Source organism: Gallus gallus, chromosome 8 (genome assembly GCF_016699485.2).
Source record: "Gallus gallus isolate bGalGal1 chromosome 8, bGalGal1.mat.broiler.GRCg7b, whole genome shotgun sequence".
In the NCBI taxonomy this organism is placed as follows: Eukaryota; Metazoa; Chordata; class Aves; order Galliformes; family Phasianidae; genus Gallus; species Gallus gallus.
Window position 1 is genome coordinate 15,399,408 of NC_052539.1, and position 19,829 is coordinate 15,419,236.

At 39.7% G+C, this 19,829-nt stretch overlaps 2 long non-coding RNA genes across 6 annotated transcripts in view; one reads left to right on the plus strand and one right to left on the minus strand.

The window, feature by feature from the left end:
• The window catches only part of LOC101750715, a 424,944-nt gene that overhangs the window by 372,476 nt on the left and 32,639 nt on the right, over positions 1-19,829 (plus strand). For 2 of the 4 annotated variants that reach the window (XR_005862065.2, XR_005862061.1), the window contains 2 exons: positions 15,342-15,916; positions 16,608-16,809. This is a non-coding gene — a long non-coding RNA (uncharacterized LOC101750715). Of the gene's footprint in view, positions 1-14,670; positions 14,704-15,341; positions 15,917-15,986; positions 16,114-16,607; positions 16,810-19,829 lie in introns of those variants that run through there. The other 2 variants (XR_005862062.2, XR_005862063.1) reach the window with 2 other exon arrangements.
• On the minus strand, positions 11,819-17,036 carry LOC121111358. Of its 2 annotated transcripts, XR_005862067.2 has the most exons (3): positions 15,346-17,036; positions 14,591-14,759; positions 11,819-14,488 (listed from the first exon to the last, which is right to left on the minus strand). It is a non-coding gene; the product is annotated as an uncharacterized LOC121111358 (long non-coding RNA). The 2 variants fall into 2 exon arrangements; XR_005862066.2 differs by lacking the exon at positions 15,346-17,036 and having other exon boundaries at positions 14,591-14,899.

Consider the following 19,829-nt stretch of genomic DNA (forward strand, 5'->3'; position numbering starts at 1 on the left):
GGGATCATCCTTCAGATCCTTCTTCAGTAGTGCTAGTTTCCCTGCTCTCATCTGTAAGACCCATAAAAAAAGCACTGAGGCTCCTCTCTGCCCTGCTTATCCATGTGCTCAGCAGGAGGAGGAAGCACAAGGGGTCAGTGTGTTGCTCTGAGCAATCATCCTGCACAAGGGGCTGCCACCAGGAGCTGGCCCAGCTCTGAGTGACATCCCTGCATACCTTCCGCTCCTCCTGGGCACAGCACACGCGGTTGAAGAGGCTGAACACTGCATATGTGCACACTGTGTAATTTAAATTAGACCGCTGTAGTGTTACTAAGGCATGTTTTGGTGTGTTACACACCGCCTGAATCTCAGATGCTGAAATATCCACACAGCCCTTCGCTCTTTTGGGAGCAAGGCATGGTTTTCCCCAGCGGCAGGGATAGCTTCTGATCTGCCAGCCTCCCACTGTCCACTGTCACCGCAGCTCACAGTCACTGAGTGGCCCGAGGAATAGCTGGCACTCAAGGACCCCCTTCCAGTGCCCGTAACTCTGAAACTACATGACATCTTAACCTTTATGAGATTTCTTCAAGACAGCATTTAAAAACACCCAAATCCTTCCTGACCTTTACGTTGTAGTAGATGGTTTTTGTTTTGGCTTTTTTTTTTTTTTTCAAATTGATGTTACTATATTTTTTTTCTTTAGCTGTGGCATTTTTAAGCTAGTTCAAGAGGAACTTTGCTTTGCGTTCCCCATCCCGATTGAGCCCAATCATTCATCATAAAAGGGAAAGCACTCCAGCCTCAAATCTAACTCTATAATGTTTTTCTGTTTGTGACATTTTATCTCTCTCAGCCGGTGGAAAGTTCTTATCCTTTTAATTTACAATCTGTTATGTTTCAATTTGACTCTAGATGCTGACTTCCTTTGTAGCTCTCCATACCCATCCTTACCCCCATTTCACCACACTGTGGCTTGGTGATTGTGTATCAGGTGTACGGATGATTCAGCACATCTCCCAAGGGGATCAGTGATTGCTGCCCTGGGTCATCAGGCAGCTGACCCCTTTTCATGTGTGGAAAATCAAGGTATCTTCAGTAGGGAAAGCCAGTGGTGCAGTTTGACAGTAATACACTGCTTAAATCTAGAACTAATCTGTTGAGTGCTTCAGCAAAGCTGTCTTAGTGTAAAACTAACATAAGAGAGGAATCTATCCTGGTGTCTTTACACAGAACTGTGAATATTTGTAAAGAGAGACTGGAAACTTGAAAGGAAGCATTCTAGTTTTTCTACAGCACATGCTCTTTTTAACATTAGTAGAAACTGAGTATCCTGCAGTGCACAGCATTGTGCTGTAAGACCTAGCATTTTACAAGGGAAAACTTTCCACATTCATATACACCCTTTATCTAGCATAATCTCATAAAATCTTCCATGATATCAGGCAATTACAACATTCAAGACTCCGAGTCTAAATGCTCTCTAGTGGTGCTATTGGATTTGTTTATACAGTATTGTTCTGTTGCAAGTCGAGTACAGCTCTGCAACAGCTTTGTCGGCACAAAGATGAGTTCTGCTAAGCCTGTGTAAGTCTCTGCTCTTTAGCCCAAAAAAACTGAAGGTCAGTTCAAAGCTGCTTGTTGAGGGAAACTAATCCTGCAAACAGTACATTCGCTGGCCATTATTTTCAAATCCAAACTATCTTATAGTCATGAAATGGAAAGTTTATGGGGAAAACAAATGCTGCATTTATTACTGTGATGCAACATTCATAAAATATATTTCATTGGGGGGGAGTTTACACAGGGGGTAATGAGATTTTTCCTTTATACATTATTTATAACTGCTTAATCCAGGTGCTGTAGGTTATTTTTTTATCCCTCAGTTTCACAGCTACAAAACACCTCTGTATTTCTAATTTATTTCTGCTTACAATACAGATGTTCTCAATTGTGTCTCTAACTACATTTCAACTGTTATGATCGCTTTTATTTGTTTGTGTCACTGTACACTTAGAGGTTGAATGTGCACTACACAATAGTTAGGTTCCAAGCAGCCTGTAAAAGCCTCTGGTGATTTAGTTACCAACAAATTAAACTATGCCTAACAGTAATATCTTTATCATTAGTGGTTTTAATCTTCAGATGATTTCCCTGCAGTTTTTATTGCTCTGTGCATGGGCTCTTATATCTTCACATAAAGGTTTCATCCTTTTAAACAGCATATTTCAAGATGACCATTTGGAAACAACATTTGGAGGAACATTTGGGTTGCGTCCTCTAACTAAATTTCCAAGCTGTTGGTAACGGACTAAAGAAAATGTGGTCTGCACTGAATACTAAAGAGCTGCAAATGTAAGAGCCTTGAAGGTTATGTGTAAATATTGACATTTTTTATTTTATTTAGCATACAAAAAATGAACTTGCAATGTTGCTTATCTTGATCATACAGCAATGACCGCATCTGCATCATCTGAGATCTGTTCCTCACACTTCTGACTTTCATAGATGTTCCAGAGTTTTATCATTGAGGATGTTATTATGTCTCTGATTAGACAACTGATATATGGGGATTGAGTGTCCATATAGGAACATGTCAACTAGAAAGCAACAAATGGAGGCAAAGAAAAAAAATCCTTTCATCTTCAAAGGCCGTGTTATATGTACAGATATGGGTCCTAAAAAAAATCGTTAAGGTTCTTTCCTGAGACGTATAATGGGACTTTAGGGCATTCAGCATCCAGCAAAATAAGGTCTCTGGTTAATCATAAAGGAAGTAGAAAAATAACTGTAACATTACATATACCCCAGCTGTTCTTTGCAGTTAGACATACTGCCCTTTTCCCTTGAGTGTGAGTCTGTTGTCATTTGTTTTTTAACCACACGTTCCTGTAGAAAACCTCAAGGTCTGCAAATTTACATGTTTCTTTTCCTAAAACATTGGAAAAGAATCCAGTGTGCAGATAATAAAGCCTGCAGTTCTTCAGAGCTGTTGTTTATTCTAAAGGCATGTATATGTTCAGTACTGAGATGGTCACTACACAGTTTGTAATCCCAGAGGATGAAACACAATGGTCCCACAGCATTCCTCTTAGATCTAATCGGAAGGCCATGAGATCTTGGCTGTTCACACTGCAGGTCTGAGTAACAGCTCCGTGAATGGTACTATAGCCTCTGAAAATCCCCTCCAGTGACTCAAGAACATGCTAGTTCTCTCTCTGGGCAGCCTAACCTGAACACCAACGCTATCAGGACTTTTTTCTGAAGTATCTGCTTCCCCTTTTTAAACACCTAGTATGTGCATGAAGCCTTGGCATGTTGTTTGCATCAGCTGGATGCCTCTTGTGCTCCTCTGGGGTGTGTTGATTTTTTTTTTTTTTTTTTTTTATTTCCACATGTGAGAGAAGGATTTAATAAATTGCAGAATCATAAATTTCATTTAGGGAGAGGGGGAAAGAACAGTAACTTCTTTGTGCTACATGGAGACTCTATAATTTGCATAAATATTGCCTGTCTCTTTGGCAGATAGAGTAATTAAGAAGTGACCAGCATTGCTCTTGTTTGGTCATACTCCCTATTCTTGTATAAAATTAGTTTCATTTATTTTTTCTTTTACTTTTTTTGCCAAAGAGTTTCTGGTTCTCTGAGTTCCCTGTTTTTGTGGGACACAGAGGTGAGCCGTACCAAGAGGTGCATTGCTCTGCTTACAGAGCTACTTTACTCAAATTAGTGAATATGTCCCTAATTCGCTTTTCTTGAAGAAAGCCAGGCATCACTGTACTCAGGCCAGCATGCTTTTGGCAGCTCATGCAAAGTGTGAAGAACACATGTAATTTGTCCTTTTTAATTTATTCTTCTCTGCCCTGTAATAAAGTAAGCAGCCTTTTCCTGTATTACTTAAAGCTTCTGAGAAGGCTCCTTCTGTGCTTCCAGAACGGTCCTGTAGTGATAGCGTAGCACTGTGGAAATAAAAGACATGAGACATATGCAAATGATGAAATCTGCATCTGACAGGGATAGACCCATTTCTCTCACCAGCCTGACGTGGTGTCTGCTGGGTATGTGTGCCTGTATCTAGTCTATAGCTGGGCTTAGAGAATGGCTGCATCGTAGAACCGACAGGACCAGGTCACACACCAGCCAGTCAAGGAACAGTGGTGGATTATTAACTTTGATGATCAGCTATTTAAATGGGCTGAGGAAATTAATTCCCCCTGCTTCTCCAATTCTGAAAAACAAAACAAAAGAGTGAAAAAATCTGCAAGGACTAAGGAAAGGTTTTAAAAGTAGCAATAAAGACTCGAGCTTTTGGAAGAATCAGCAGCTTTGAACACAAGAGGATCAGGACAGAATACTTTATAGCAGAAAGGTTCCACTTAACAGTGGGACTAACTAAGGTCAAAGAGAGCTGATGTAATGGGATAGGCTACATACTTAAGAGGAGAGCTCTGAGTTGCAAGAAAAAAACATGTACATCTTTGAGGAACTTGATATTACCCAAAATGTTGTTGTGAATTTGGAAAATGAACATAGAATTTACTGGGTTTAGTTGAAATGTTTTTCTTTGTACTTTATAAGAGTAATTTTGCTGGGAAGGGGCTGAGTCTGAGTGCAGCTAGACTGTATGCTATCATACTGCAGAAGAGATAGCAAGCAAAGATCCTTCACCCAGTCAATATGCTGGAGGGGTCTAGAGCAGAGACAGTGCTGCCGCCTACCTATTTCTAACAGAAGCTTAAAAAGTCACTTGATTTAATGTTACCTCCTTTTGGAGCTTGCATTTCAAGAAATACAGTCCAGCTGGTGAAGAGAGCAAAAGGAATAATCAGGGGTCTAAAAAAATGATCTGTGAGGAAAGATGGAATGATCTGAGGTTGTCTAACCTAAGCAAGAGGTCTTCAGCTACATGAAGAAAAAGAAAACAATCCCTTCTTACATTCCTGGGGAAAAGTGAGTACCAATAGGCTTCAGTTGCAGTAAGAAAGATGTCTGTTAATCATTAGGAAATACTTGGTATTCCTTTGGAATTCCATGGCATAGTGCAGTGGGTCGGGAAGGGGTAGCGCCTTTGTCACTGGACATCTTTATGAATAGGCCAGGAAACATATGGAAGTAATGACACGGACAAAGCAGGGCCTTTATTGACCTTGTATGCCTGACAACTTTCTGAATACATAGACTGGTCAGCTAAGACCCAGTGAGGAAAGTTAAGCAAGAGACAAAGGGATTTGTGTCACACACTCTTGGAGTAGCTGGGACTCCAAGAGGAGGTAGGAGGCAGTAAATCCCCTGTGTATTTCAACAATGGGAATCTCCCTAAACTTTGAAAGCAGATTTTTGTCAACTTAAAACCATTTTCCTTGCCAGGCCCATACATTACCTTCATCTTATCTATAGAAAGCTCTAGCCAACTGGCTTTCATCCATGTCTTATCTTTGCTAGACACAAGGAAGCTGTAACATATGGCTTCAATGAAAAGGAGACACAGAGCTTGGTGTCATCAGGATATTGAAGACATTGTAGCCTATGCCATTTCACAATATCCTCTAGTAGTTTCATATGGGTTTTGAATAAGAAGGGGAACAGCAATAAACCCTTTGGTACTTTATGCTGCAAGACCTGGGAGGAAAAAAAGAAATATTTGTCTATGCCTGTGGGATCTTCTTGACAGAGACTGTCAGAACACTTTAAAGTGTTTCTCCTCTCCTGTCAACCATTTTGCCATAGAAGCAACATATAATAGCAAACAGGAAGCAGACTCAATGTCTGGACTTCAGTCTGATTCAGATGCAGTGTTAAAACACAGAATTAGTAATATTGTGGTAAAATAATTTCTTTACTAAAGAATGCGTGTATGTATGTGAGTCTATATGAAGTCATGTAACCATATAGTGATAGAAATTTCTTACTTTTGTAAAATTCATGCTGTCACTAATCAGAGTGTATAATCTGACTAATAATTGGAAGAATATATAGAGTTTAAGGATTTTAGTCCTGACAGCTGTAAAGCAAGAACGTTTTGCAGAGCTGATTGCCTGCAGAGGCCTAGCAATGAGACCTGCCCTAGTAGATCAGGGGGACAAAAGGTAATCTCTTAGTTGGTTTAATCAGCAATTGAAATACACAGGTGAAATGATGTGACCCCTTTGTGGAAAAGAGAGGGTAGAATCCAGTGATAAAGATGCAGAATGGAGGGAGAAAATTTAAAATCTCAGTTCACTATTAACAATTACTCTGTAGACAGACATGCCTTTCCCCCCAGGCTTTTGTCCATCTGGAGTTCCCACCTGCACTGTGCCAAACAAGATTTAGCTTAAATGCCCAGCCATTTATTTGGAGAGTATCGCTGATATATATTTTTTGTTGGTATGAAGATTTGCTAATAACCACTGATATGGTGTCTCGTCTTGAAAAGTCTTTGTCTTCTATTTGAAAAGCATATAATTGCATTGTTTAGGTTTTGTGTCCTTGGTGATGAGAAAACCATACTGAAATTACAATATTCACCTGCGTATACCTGAGCTGTAATAATGGAGATAAATTAATTACTCCAGAATCAGGTTAGTTCACCTTCCTCAGCCATTTCAACATAACCACCAGGAGGTCCTAGAGGCCCCTCATTTATGACTGGAAGATTTTTCAATATAGAGCACTACTAGTAAGGCCATCTGACCTGTCTCCCTTCCATGCTGTGATATTCGGTGGACAAGACATAAAGCATCCCAGTGAACAACACAGGGGCTGACAGAAGAGATGGTGCATGACTGAGATGTTGAAGTTGACTTACCACCACTGTCCCATCAATGTAACAGGGAGAAAGGGGGTTCTACACACTGGGATTGTTGTAGGATAGAAGTGAAGCAAATTAGTGAAATCCATCTTGTTTTCACATAACAAATACCAGATGAGCTGGAGTGATGCTGTGCAGTAGATTGCATTGAAAATATGCAGCTTGTGATAAGCTGACAGGAGCTGGACTGAGCACAAATAGCTTAGAAACATCAGTGAATAAATGCAAAGGTTTTGTTTTTTAAAAAAGATGTATTTGCTATGCTTTTCTTTTCAGAATATAGCACATTGTGTTAACGCCAACATCTTTAACACCTTACACTTCCCAAGTGTCCATTTTGTGAGTATGTTCCCGTTGTTTTGTTGTTGTTTTTTTTTAGCTGTGGACAAGTTTTAGTTATCATTAGAAATTTGTGATCAAGGAGATCAGACTTGTTCAGCAGGACTGTTTTCTCAAGACATCCTGGCTGCAGTGGAGTGACTTTGATGACACTTACACAGGTGGGCAGATGGGACAAGGCTGGTTGAGGTAACAATCCTGACAATCCTAGCTGAGGAAGCAGAGCCACTGCATTGGTCTGATATATAAGAAAGTTGCTTCTCCGCAAATGTAGCCTGTGTTATCCTTTCTGCTAGATGTAATGGAAGAAATGGTCAACCATAACAAAACAAGATGACAGCAACAACATACGTTTTGGCCAAAGGCCATGAGGGTTTCTATCAGATAGCCTTGTATGTTTGTTCCGTACCAACTAAAACCATCTGAACTCCATGGGAAATATTGAAGAATACAAACGCATTCACAAATTTGGTTGACTATGGAAAGCTATAGGATAGATCACAAGTTGAGCTTGAAAAACAAGCAGCATGAGAACAAAATTTGAAAATGGTGTAACTGAGAAACAGGCTTCTAGAGAAATAATCTAAATTCTGATTTCTGCTAAAAGTCAGTTATAAATGTGGAATGGTTCCCTTACTATCAACAGAGAGAGATCTTGCACTGAGGCTACCTGTGGGAGTCAGCAGATGCCTTTGGGTACACTGAGAAACACAGTCCTTCAGATAGGATGACTGATTTAGTGAAATCCAATCTTTTTTTAATTCCAATTCTGAGAACGAATCACATGATTTTCTACAGATAATTGGCTAATGTCCACTAGGTCTTGAAAATAACTTTACAGCCTACTTTGTGATTGACATCTAACTAATTAGATGGCTTTCAGCTGGGGGAGTTGTAGTGATCTAGCCTGCTGCATTTAGGTGCCAGGACCCTTGGCATACTCTTTACAGCTGTGCTGCAGACTTCCTGCTAGGGACTTTGTGTTTAAGCTCTGTTATCCAACTTTCACCTACCTGGGAAAAGCTCGTCAATTTAATAGTTTTAGAAATGGCTCTTTATGGGTACAGCTAATGGCAGTTATGCAAGTCAAATCATTCTCTGGAAATCCTCTGGTAAGCCACACAGTTTAACAAAGTTACTGATTCAGATCCTAAGTGGGTAAGATGGCAAATTTCATCATGTGTTTTAAACTGTTTTGTGTATCTATGGCTTTTTTGTATCTGTGATCCAAAGTATTACAGTGGCCTTCAACAAAGATAGCTCTCTGTATTAAGCATGAACATCAAGGTAGCTTTTACTTTCTTGTTTTGCTCTGTACTCATGTAGTCCTGGAAGAGCTTCCTGGGTTCCAAGGGTCAAGGTAGCACTGCAGTTACGTAGAATTCTTTGTCTTCAACAAAAAAGATTTAGTAATCAGTAAAACCAATGGACCAAGGCCTGTAGAGGCATAAACAGTGACTGTACCTCTTGAGCCTAGCTCTTAAATGGTGTAAGTGAACCTGCTGTGTTCCAAAAAGTCTCACCTTTTTTTGGATCTCCTTGGTGTCAGTATCTTAAAGGCTAAACAAAGACAAAAGGATTGGAGTGGCAGCAGTAAAAAGAATTGTAATAGATCTAAGGTGTGGCATAACTATTTTATTTTGTCTTGTTTTGTTAACTGCTTTTCCTTCTTCATGTCCATTTCTGCACCTACTTATACAGGAGATGAACAAGGCCAGAAACTGGCTGTACCTGCATCAAGATGTCCTGTAATCAAGGGATGAATGTCCAGGTCTTTCAGCACTTCTGTACTGAAACACTTAGCAGATAGGATTGCTGATCCTGCAGCAAACCTTCTTGTTCTGTGGCTGTCAGGGATTGGCAATACTTGTACGATGCCTAGGGAGCAAACTCTGAGCTGCTGCATTTCTGCTATTGCATGTTGTTGTTGTTGTAAGCCATGACTAGGAGCTGCCTTAAGCTTCACCTTGTCACGTGTCACTGCCCTGACGCGTGCCAAGAGGTAAAGTAGGCAACACAGATGGCATCTGGGAGAAGGAGAGACAGGAGGAACTCAGCTTGGCAGATACTGGATCACAGCAGGATATCAGTAGTTTATTTTGGAAATAATGGTTTGCTAAACAGCCATTCTTTAACTGCAGTGGGTTATTTCTAGCCTCAGTAATATTTTATTATTATTATTAAAAACAAAAGCATACAGCAGTAACAGGAGAATTGTGGTTCTCCTAGCTAAGATTCGTTGCTCATTAACAATTTGGTTGTGTGATTTTAGATGTGCTGGACTTCTAAGTGCTTTTTTTTCCTAATTCTTGTCGTACTCAAACACACCCATTTTAATTAGCAAGAAATTAAACTTCCTGCAGGAAGAAGAGTAGTTTTATCTGGTTTGTGCATAGACTGCCTCCATCACACTAGTGCATAATCAAAGAAAATACAATTCCTGCTCTGCATATCCGAGGCCCAGTCCTGTGCCACAGTTGCCCACATAAGTGGGTGATTCCTCGGGCTTTGCTTGGGTAAAAAGGAATATCTTGTAATAATAGTAATAATAAAAGAGTAATTCTATGCTAGGACTTAGAGCACCTGGTTTTATTAAATCTAATAGTCCAGACTTCAACTGTCACTGTGGTGTAAAGTAGGTGATCGTCCTGAAATGTCTGGAGCTGTACCAGTCTCATATTTCAGAGATCATAAGCAGTTCCAATCTGCTGATGAATTAAGCAGTTCTGTTATTTGTTGGAAGCGAGGAATCAGTTGTCCAAATCAACAGTTTCTCTGCTGTGTCGCACCTGAGTCTTATACTATATAATAAGTTACATGGGCTCCATGGGGTGCTCTTCTAAGTATGTTCCACTGTGTTTATTAATAAGGCTCTTTTTTTTTCCTTCTTCAGGCAGCTTGTCCTCTAAACAGGACTATTTCTGCCCTATTTTTTTTTTTTTCTGCTTCAATTAAAACCATTCTAAGATCCAGGAAAAAGTTTGATATTTTTTGTACTTCTGAAACTCCTATAAATATTCACTAGTAGTTCAGGGTGTCTGTCATACTGTTTGTAGCCACGTGCTTTTAAATCCAAATATTTTAAGTGGGATGTATGAGGGAGAGGGGTTAGTTTTACAGCAGGCGTTCCCAGACTGAGATATGGAAGTAGAGGTGAAAAAGCAAATACATCAATTCTGCTTCCAGTGCAGGGCATGCTGATTTGTGCTGGAGAGGAAGGAGGATGAGTGGAAGAGCTCATCTGGGAGAGGGGTACAGGGCAGAAACAATTGCAAAGGACCAGTTTACAGAAGTTTAAAGGTAAATGCACTTATTTATAGTCAGTCTAGGTTGTATTGTTTGGCATGAGCTGGTTTCTCAGTATTTACAGCACTTTCGCTAAAGGTATCTGTTAGGGACTGGGAGGGGGTTGCTATAAGGGAAGGAGAACATGCTGTAAGGGAAGGAGAACATTCTAGTCATGCTACCTCAGAAATCACTACACCCTGTGTGAAAATGCCATGCACTCCTTGCTAACCAAGTGACTTAAGTTAATACAAGGGGACTCAATGTTCTGACACTAAATGCCAAGGGAGCAATACCTGAAAGGTCTGAGACTGTAGCACTGGACTACACAATTTCCTATTTACTACATATGGTATATTTAGTAACTAATCAGCCAACCTAATAATTTAAAATAGTATTTGACAAAAAGGTCAAGTGTTTAATATTAGGGCTGGGAGAGCCATAAAAATCTGTAAGGGGAATGTTCTTTGGAACAGAGAGCAGGATGCAGCTCCCGGCTTTGCTGTTGTCTCTCTCAATTCCTCCTTTCATTCTGTACAGGTGTCCTAATTTCTTAAGCTCAAACAATTCCATACATTTTCTGCTTCTGGAGAATGTAAGTCTATGGAAATCTCAGTTCCCAGATGCCAGACCAAACAATTCTGTCTTTGGAAGCTTCCACTCTTGAAGTCTTCTGGAGCTTTTTGAAAAGAGTCATAGTTTATGGAGTAAACAAAAGTTCCCAGGAGTAGGTGGAGAACTCTATATTTTTATGGAAATCTCATTAGAATGCAATCAAAGAGACTTTTCAAATTAAATAATTGCTTTATAAAGCTTAGCAGACATTATGTTCCAAGTATGCTAGCCAAATGGATCTCAGCCAGAGGGGTGAGAAGGAGTGAACCAAACCAAGGCTGGGATAAATATGCCCCACTTCCACAGTGCCTGTGAACTCCGCCAATACATGCAGAAGCTAGAAATAGCCACAGTGTGCTGCTGATCTATGGCACAACCTGGGCAGTGTCAGAGCCTCGTTTCCTCAGTAAAACGTAGAAACAAAATACTGTTGTAACTGAGACTAAATGCTATACTTGGATCCAGACTGTGGGACACATATCTGATTTTATCATAATTACTGTCCTCCCTCAGCTCCTGTTTCTCTGTCTGTCTGATAATGTTCCCACATTTTGTTCTTCATGACTCCCTTCATGACAGTTAGCAGTTTATTTTTCTGTCATCTTATTTGCCTACGGTGGCCTTGGCTACTTTATATCTGCCCGTGGGTCCCACCTCAGTTGCAGCTGGTTGAACTAACCTGGCTCCTTGCTGCATCTTCCAGCTGAGGAAATTGCAAGTCATGGCAAGCAGAACAAATAGAGGATACACCCTGCACCTCAGATTGCTGTAGCACTTTTTGTAAACCCATATGGCTAACAGCAGATGTCTCATTTCTTGGATTTTTTTATTTTTTGTGTATGTGTGTGAATTGGCAAATATATACTAGAGGTATGAGGTATTTGACATTAAAAATGGGACACACCTTTTAATTCTCATGAAAGCATTATCACAAGAAGCCTTCTTACATCAACAGAGTGAGAACAAGTTAAATATTTTGTTTCAAGGGGATTATCCCTACCCAACAGGGAACAGCTGGCATAAAGCGGTGATCCACCTCCCATTGCAAACATGAGCCAAACTCCTGTTGATTTCGTTGGTACGGAATCAAGCCCTTATTAAGTCCATGACCAGCTTTGCACAACTTCTGTCTCTGTCTGCTTCCCTCATCCATAGGCCTGACCTGCCACCCTGGAGAACCTGAGCTGAAGAGGGCAGCAATGAAACAAACAAACAAACAAACATTTTAAGTGGCAAACAAGTAAAATGGCATGAAAACTTTTTTCTAAATATATTCAGTTGTGGAGCACATCTCAAGTAGCCCTCCTAACTTCAATCCAGTCCTTCTGTCCTTTCTGTATGAAAGGACACATGACAAGGAACAAGATGTATCCAGAATCTTGACTCATGAAATAAGGTAGCTTAGATTCTTATCTTGTCTATGTCAGCAAGGTTCCTCTCTAGGCTCTGCTCATTTCTGTGGCAAGTTGCTCGAAAATGACTATTTTGTAATGGTATCTACAAGTTCTGTACACAAACCCTTGTGCACAAAGCACAAGTTACTCTGTTACTCAGGAGACCTTACTCTCAGATCTGCAAAGGGCCACAGGCTTCTTCTTCTCTAATCTGAGCGTTCTCATCAAGAGCAGGACATACATTTATGTAGAATTTGTAGAGAATGTATATTGCTAAGAAAAAATCTGGACATGTGTTAGGTTCTAATCTTTGATATCAGCAGGCTTCCTGTCCGTCAACATCCAGTCCCTTCACTGTTCTCCTGTTGGAATGCATTTCTGCTCAATGGCAGACCAGGTTGATACTACCAGTGCCTAGGAACAGCAAAAAATGGTAATAATGAGTTATTAAGAGCCATATGGTATGTGACAGTGAAAAAACTGGGGTTGGACTCTCTTGTGTTATCTAAACGTTAGTACTTACGAACATGGTGTTTTCATATTCTTTCTAATACTTTGAGATAAATTTTCATTTATCATAGCTATCTTCATTTTACTCAGTTAATAATGAATGATCAGTGAAACATTTTGGAATAGAAAAGGCTAGATGATTCATGTAACCTCTGATGTGAAGGGTTTTCAACGTTTAAAGTAAAAGTATTTATGTCTCTTTCACAACATGTAAGAACCAAGAAATGATAGAGGAGAGCTAAGAAGTTTGAATTGAATAACACAGTTTGCGAAATGTTCATACTGGTTTGATTTTTTGATAATCAAATTGCATTTCACTGTTCAGCATTTGCACGAGTTCGCTAACAAAGAAGCTGTCTTCACAGCCGTCTCTTTTCACTGAAAGTCACCTTTTGATGATAGTGGTGTGACTGTGGGAGTGTTGTATAACTGCAATTTCTATCTCCTGAGGAAGGTGCTGTGCAAAAAGTTGTCTTTCTTCTTCTTTATTAAAACTGCCAGAAGATCCAAGATGTAGAAAGGAGTCCAAAATCTTGTCCAGCTGTGGCTAACAAGGAATCTAGAAATGTGGCCGTAACATTCCTGTTATGCACACACTTCTGATAAGTCTGTGCGAAGACTGAAGGATCAAATTCTCTGCTGGAATGAAAAACATTATTTCTTTGGTGTCTGTCACACTTTTACTACTTGTTTCAGCAAATACCTTGGTTACTAAATGCTAAAATACAGATTGTATAATCCAACTTGTGTAATCAGTGTTCTTATCTTTGTGCCAGTGCACATGAAGAGGTATAATGTGATGCATGCATGACTTCTTTGTGGAACTTCCACTGTTTAAGCCTGTGAGCGGTAAATAAAGTGTCCTGTTCAGGTAGATTATTTTACAATAATAATAGCCATTGCTATTGCATAATTTCCAAAAACGTGTAAGCCTCTTCTCTGTGAAAGGCAAGACGTGCTGCTCCACAGTTCTGTGGTTTTGCATTTTTAGCTACTTCTTTTGAAAATTCTGGTTAGCTAAAAAATCAAGGTATTCTAGGTTATTCTATTTAAGAGGAGAAATTGCAGTGAGAGTCATGTACTCCTTCTTTGCAATGAATAAATAAAGAAAAGGGACAAAGATCCATATTTCTGACCCCTGCTCCAATCAAACAACCAGAAGAACTGAAGAATTTTACCCTGTTGCCTGTGAAACTTTCTTCAGCCACAGCTCGTTCCTTATGCTTACCCTTGGCCTCTTGTGGGACTGTGCTGTCTGCTTATCCTGCCTCCTCTCCTCATTCCTACAGTGCCTCTTTGGTGGCTTTGCTTCCCACCCACCTCCAAAAGGCACTCAGTGCAATGCTCAGAAGATTCATCTCCCTCAAAGCCCATCTCTGATCAGTCAGGCCTTGCCTGTGCTTTGCTTTGGAGGCTACATATCTTCGCAGTGGATTGAGTTGCTCCTTCCCAGCTAGCTCAGCTGAGGGAAAGTGACTGCAGACATCAGCTCTGGCAGTGCTTCATCCGACCGATCATAAGCTGTTTTCTACCAAAATTATTCTCATAACTCTCTTTGCGTAAAAAAGCAAGCCTGAAAAGAAGAGGAATAAAACATAGAGTGGTTTAGGATTGTATACTAGGAATAATTAAACTTTTAGTAAAAGGCTTCTGTCATTTCTCTATTTTTACTCACTGTGAGGAGGACAGCATGTTCTCATCTTTGCAGAGTCACATGAACGACTTGATTAAAGTGCATGTTGCAGAGCTGAATCTGGGCATTTGAAGCTTCCTTGCTGTTTTCTTAAGGTATTTGTATGATAGATGAGGAAATATTAAGTCCTCTGCTCCTGTGCTTAGTTCATCTTGTTATGATGTAGATATATTTTCCACACATTTGCAAATAGGGTAAAGAACAAGAGTACTTTAGCTATTTAAAGTCTTTAGAAGAAGAAAGGCAGTTTAGATTACCAGCAGCCTACAATGTGCGTGGCACAAAAATGTCAGTTTTAATGGCAAAGTTCAGGATAAAACTGTGTCAGCTAATTTAATCATTTACCATGAAATACCAGTTATCTTAATCTTACATGCAGTCCTTAAGTCTGCTGCATATTTTTTTGTAATTGAATCCTGACCCTAAAAGGGAGCAAGCAAGGAATTTGCTTTTCAATGAATAGTTCGGCTCTAAATGTTCCTGTTTATAAATTGTATTTGCAGCATTGTCAGATATTTTAATACTGAGTAGCTAATATTTCTGATGAGTCAATTTTTTTTTTCTGTTTCATATTTGTTTTCCATGCTGCAGAAATCATATTAGTATTCAGTTTCTATGGAACTTAACTGAGTTCTCTGGAAAAGTGCAAATATTGTTCCCAGAACTTAAGGCAAATAAATTAGTATCTAACCCAGATGACACATTTTATTCATGTGGTTTGCTTTCCATCTAGATACCTGATGTATTACTTCAGCAGCAAATTCAACAAGGCCAAGATGTCTTCATTTTCCTCCAGAGCAAGAGCTGTATGAGCAGTGTGATGGAAGTATTGGTCTTCTGTGGCCAGCCGGCGAGAACCCATCAACAGCTGTGATGAGCAGAGCAGACACGGAGAGACAGGAGGCAGCTGAAGCCAAAGAGGACCCACGCCTGAAGCTGTGTGTGTGTGATTGGAGCAGAGAGAGGCCAGGACCCAAGGAAATCCCAGCAGCAAGGGAAAAAAACAGATTGACTCTCAGTGACTCATTTAGCTCCTGGATTGGACAGATCTCTCCCCTGCTGGCAATTTGGCTGAGCATCAATGGACAGATACCAGGATGAATAGCTTAAAATAATTAGGGGTTGGGAATATGCAAAACTGCTAGCCATCCAATTCTTTACTCTGCAATGTGAGGCACAAAAAAGAAATTACATTTAGGTTATTAAATATTAAGTCAGTGGATTTGCCTCCATTTGGTCCAGAACAGGAAACTGGATAAAATTCAACATTTATTTCATTGTGTTGATGGCCTGTTTATCACTGAGCGGGTGAGTGCATTTTGGCAGGTCAAGCTCTTTGACACATGGGGCGAACGCGTGCTTAATTTCCCAAACAGAAGAATTAATATAATAATAATTAACACAGATGAGAACAGAATTAAAATCAAGTACAGTCAAGAGTTCAGTTAAATGCCAGACATCCTGCTTTCTGTGTGTTCTGGGACCAGATTTTTTTACTATTGAAGGTAATGAGGATTTTGCTATTGGTGCTGATGGGAGATGAATGGTGCTGAATGTAGAGAGACTGGATTCTCTGTACTTTCTATTTAATGCTTAAAAACAGAAGCAACAGGCTCATTTAGTATCAGTAAAGGTCAGTTAAAATTATAGAGACATCCTTTGGAGCAAATCCTCTGCCTTGTATTTGCATATTTATGAACTAGAGATTACGACGGGCTATTCCATTTATTAGAGCAGCATCTCTATAGTTAATTGTCTGTCAGTATTTCCATTATAAACCCCGTTTTTCAGTGTTTTAATATCTCAGCCATTTAAAATCACATCAGGAAGCAAGTTGGCCTTGTGTTGTCAGGCCAGGTGCAATTTTTTGTTCTGGATTATTATCAGTAATTAAATACTGTTCATTATATATGCAAATGAGCCACGACATTTCTGGTGGGGGAAAATAGCAAAGCATGGAAGTTCATTGTGGCTTTGTGGGTTTTTTTTTTTAGAAAAGAAGAGAACAGAGGAATTTGACAAATGATGGCAATTGAGACTTCATGATTTAAGAACAGCATCTCAAGCAGTTGCTCTGAAGTGGTTCTCCATGTGAAATGAGGATGCCGCATGCTTATCAGTGGTGATACAGGTATATGGCTACAGATGCCTTGCCCCTCAAAAGCTTCGTGTTTGCCAGAGTCAGGGATGAAGAACACCAGGTAAGAAAGCAGAGGACATAAAAAAATGAGCCTCTAGTAGTAACAATAACCTCAGTTGTACATTCAAAAACTGACCTTTTTTTAAAGTGTTCTCCAGATGTAGAGAAGTGCGGTGGCCTTATTCTTGTTATTTGGGGTAGAGAAGTGGGGCTGCTGAGGCTTTGAGGAAAAGGCAGTTGTGAAGCTGCTTTGCATGCACCTCTGCGCTGAGCAGTATCTCTTATCACAGCAGTCCCACATCCTGCTCCTTCCAAACAGATCCTCTTTGTTTTCTGACACTTGCTGGTTGGCTAAAAAGTAACTACCTGTCAGGGGCAAGAGTTTAGACTGAAATGCCAATTTTTAACCTATAAGGGCAGCGAGAAATTGTTCTTCAGTAACGAAGTTGGTCTTGCTCTATAATCTCTTGCCCCATGAAAAGATAAACAGTCCAAAAAGGAGCCCCCGGGCATTCATTTGTCCTCAGTGCCTTGAAATATCACTTGAGGCACAGTAACTGGAAAGTTAAAATTCAAATTCACAAAGAGAAAAAAAAAAGTTGTTCACAAAGTGTTTGTTGCTCTTTACTGTTTTGCCTACATCTAGTTGAGAGGGAAACACAGTTCATGTTTTCTACTCTTTCTGCCATAAAGTTCTGTGTGCAAACTGGAGACTGCACAGAAACTAACTAGGGCAAACCAGAAGCACTATGGAAACATCATGTACAATCCACGTGGGCAAGACCCAGGGCTGGGCCTCTGCTCTGTGCTCTGTTCTGTGAATTTTGATACACCAGATTTAGAATTTGCACTGCACAATGTTTTGGGTACATCTTTTAAGAAATGATTGCAAAAATACTTCTGTGATCTTAAAGCCCCGAAGTCCGATGGTGATCCAGACTTTGCAGCCACGAGCCCTGATCAAGACATTCCACCCAGGCTTGTCGAACATTAGTTCCACAGCCAAGTGGCTCAGGTTTATCAGGAACGCTTTCTTGAAACAATAGTATTTGGGATACTTTTCAGGTAGCTGCTGACCTAAATCGAATTTTCCAGATTCCTTCCAGAATGGCCGCTGTAAAAAACAGTCTGCTTTTCCCACGCACATCATAGTACTTTTTCAGCCAAAAATTATCTCTGGTCCTGATAGGTGATCATAACTCAGAAGTAGGCAGACAACAGAAATTCTGTTTTGAATGCAAAATTACTTTAACAGATTTATAAAGCAGGTGTGTTACCCAAAGTAAGAGTGCAGGAGGGAGGGCCTGCTGAAAGTGTTTAAAATGTATGAAGTATTAATTATTTTGTGTTGTCTGCTGCAAGATAAGTCCATGCTTGGTAAGCTATCTAAACAGTGTTTTTTTACTACACATGTTTGTTATGTTTTGGTTTTAATTTGCAGTGACACAAAATCTTGCATAACCAAGTTGAGTGCATCTTTGAATATTAAAAATACTAATTATTATGTAATTAGTCAACAGGATGTGTGTAATTGTGTAATACCAGAATTCCTGGGTGTGGTAAGAACGTAGGTAGAATGCCAACACTCATCTAGACGCAGTATTGTAAAATTACACAACATATACCCTGGGCGGGTACTGTAATTGTATTTTACATTTAAGCAATGGCTACGTTAAGAAAACAGGACTTATCTTTTTTAAAAAGAATATCTTCCCACTGGCATGAGTCTTAGTAAATTATGATGATAATAATGTCCAAATAGGGTGTCTTCCATCTGCCAGGGGACCTGGCCTTCTTCATAAATATATAAATAGGAGATTGGAACCACCCCAAAATGGACATGTGACAATTGCTGAATCATGCAAAGGTGTAATCAAATGTGGAAAATGTACAGGAAGAACTTTCTATCTCATGAAAAGTCATGTGAGATTAAGCAGAAATCTGAGTAGAAATGATATTATTTCTATAATTTAATAGACATCAATGCCATCCTTAAACCATGGTGGAAACAGAACTATACAATGAATCAGATTCTTCTTTGGACTTACCCATGAAGATCTAGGTTACAGTCATAAAATGTACTGAATGTTTTAGTTGCCTATTACCCATGCTAAGATTTGTTGCCAATATAGTACAAAAATCTTCTGTACTCATGGCCAACACTCCCCAACACACACCTAGTGATCACTTATCCCTCCTATGGTACATCTGTGGTCACTGACAGGCACGCACTTCACTGGGGCCAGCACTAAGTGGTGGTGAGCTCTACAGTATGGACAGACAAGGAGGATTGTTCTTTTACATGGGTCAGCACTTCTATCTTTTGATATAGATTCACAGTGGAAAATGCAAGAAAAGAACGGAAAGGTGAAAATTCTAACAGCAAATTAAAATGACTAGGCTCTTACTCATTATAAATGTAAAATACTAGAGCCTAAAGCTGGGTTTTTTCCACGTGCCTGGGTGGAAAAGGGTGAGGTGCCCTGTGAGGATGATTTTATCTTTTACTTTTGAGTCTGAAGATCTTCGATGTGGTTTGCAAGTTCATAAAAATATTTGTGATAAAGTTGAACTGCTGTCTGGAAATGTAACATACAGAGATGTAAGGAAGCTTGAGAAAAAAAACGCAGAAGAGTCAGCAGTACACATGAATGAGGTCAAAAATTGCAGACAATTAGCTACTAGATAACTCCTACTAAATAAATCATCAAAGACCTGACTGCTGCTTCCAGGTTTCCACAACAGTATTGGCTCATTGAAGAAGCCAAAAACTGCTTAAGATGTTAATTTGGCCAAAGTTTTAGGAATCTGCTGTTCTTGTTTGAATTCACTGATCAACCAACAAGGCCAAGGCTGTAAAGCGGGGGGCCTTCATGTTTCTAAAGAAGATACTATATTTATTGCTCAGGATCAAAGGCCATATGATATGGGAAATGAGCTTCTTTGTGTGAAATGAGAGCAGTATGGAAAAGAAAAGCAACCTAAACATGTCATGGACTCTCACATCTTATTTCACTCAGTAAAGCACTTTGCTTGTCCAATTTAATAGAGAAGCAAAATTTCCTTTCCTGTATGCTTCCA